The sequence below is a fragment of the Elephantulus edwardii genome, unplaced genomic scaffold (assembly GCF_000299155.1).
Source record: "Elephantulus edwardii isolate Elephantulus edwardi_28Jun2011 unplaced genomic scaffold, EleEdw1.0 scaffold00113, whole genome shotgun sequence".
NCBI classification, from domain to species: domain Eukaryota; kingdom Metazoa; phylum Chordata; class Mammalia; order Macroscelidea; family Macroscelididae; genus Elephantulus; species Elephantulus edwardii.
In genome coordinates this window covers 8,725,943-8,727,828 of record NW_006399863.1, presented here as the reverse complement: position 1 = coordinate 8,727,828, position 1,886 = coordinate 8,725,943, and the positions used below count along the sequence as shown (strand labels likewise).

General features: G+C 47.6%; 1 pseudogene; it reads right to left on the bottom strand.

Annotated features, from left to right (window-relative positions):
• Window positions 1-276: 276 nt before the first annotated feature.
• Window positions 277-1,637, bottom strand: LOC102850746 (annotated as a pseudogene).
• Between the last annotated feature and the right edge of the window lie 249 nt (window positions 1,638-1,886).

Genomic DNA, 1,886 nt, shown 5'->3' with positions numbered 1-1,886 from the left:
CTTAACAGTGTTTAACAGTGGTTTTATTAGGTAAATCCTTGAAGATATCCAACATTAAATTTAATTTACTTCATAACACTATCAGCAATTTTTAAAAAATTCTTTTATTATTTTTTGAGTGTGTACCGTCAAATTGGATCTGACTGGCACAGGAGGAGATTTATCAGCAATTCTTGAGAATTCCAAACCAGCAAACCTAAGGACGGAAGGCCTGCTCCCAGTAACTTCTAAGTTGACAGGAAGACTGAAAGAGGTCGATGACTTGAGTCCAAGTCTCTAACCAACCACAATCAGATCATCACTGGTGAACTCATAGTAAGGAACCTCAAGGTTGAGAGGTGTAGGCCCCCTCCTGATCCTGCCGGATGCCTATAGTGTGACCCGTGGTAAGGGCACTAATAGTCACCAAAATCTCCTGCATTTGCAATAAGTACACAACCAAGATGAGTGAAAACACCTATCAGAATAACCCACTCAGGCTTCTTCACTCGCTCTAGATCATGCTGGGGGTCTCTCAGTTGGGACACTTCAATTGTAGCTTCCTGTTCTCTTTCCCTCTGGGTTCGATGACGCACAAACAGGATTTGCCTCTCCACTTGAAGGTCATGTTCTTGCCCTCTGGGATAGCAGATAACTTTATTTCAATCCTTGACAAGGTCAGCACATCAGCTGAAGCACTTAAGCTGGAAACAAACTGGGAGACGACATTCTTGGCAGCGAATGCGACACCCACAGTAGTTGTTGCAGTTATCAAAAAGGAGAAGCCTTTTCTGGCCACATTGTTTTCTTTTGAAGATTGTACTAACACTTTGGCACGATGGTAGAGAGTAAAGTCAGGCATTCTGATGTCTGTGTGGGAATAATGAACAGAAGCAGGTACGTTGAAGCACACAGAGGCGACCAAAGGCCAGCTTGTGGCCTGCCCACTCAGCAACTCCAGGGACAAGAAGGGCTGCTTCAGATCCAGCACAGTTGGCTTGGAGGTGGCGGGCACGGAGGCCTGTGCAAGGGGCCTCAGCACGCCTGCCACCCCGTGCACCTGCCACCCTGCACACCATGGCTGACAGGGTGGGTGCAAAAGGACCCGAGTGGGCGGCCTACTCTAGGTATGTTCTGCGTTTGATTACAGTCTCTGACTAGTTCGTTTTACCTACAGGAGCATATCCTAGGGGATGTAGTTGGGCCTCAGTCAGTGGGTTGTAAAGTGAGGGAGGAGAAATCCCTTGCTGCTTCTCAGGAACCCAGCTTGCCCTTCCTGAGGCCCGTAGATCAAGAAAGCCCATTCCTTGAGATAAGCCTTTAAATGTGTAATCAACTACTGATTCTGCTTCTCTGGCTGATAAAAACACAAAACCAAAACTGAAATCTCCCATCGTTCTTCCATTGAGGTGTCTCTCAGTTATTCCCTTCCAATCTTTCCTCCCTCCCTTGGTATCCGTGTATGGCAAGAGCTGTGGTGGTGTGGTGGTTAAGCACTTGGCTGATGGCAGAAAGGTTTGAACCTGCCCAGGTGCTCCGAGGGTAAAAGACCCGGTGATGTTCCCAGGAAGGTTGTCACTGGGTGCTACCAGTTGACTCCCACTTGTAGTAACTCTGCGTGCAGCAGATGGACCCTGCGCCATGCTCACAATCGCCATTGTTGCAGTCATGGTGTCATCTAACTCCTTAAGGGCCTTCCTCTTCTTCTCCACCTTCCACTTTGTTGCTGTTGTTAAGTCCCGTTGTGTCAACCACGTTATAATGACCTGCTAAACAACAGATTGGAACTTCATCCCATCCTGCACCATCCCCACAATCTCTGCCATGCTCAAGGTCATTGTTACAGTCACTATGTCAATCCATCTCCTTCCACCTGACAGCTAAGAAACGCTTATGGTGCAGCTCTG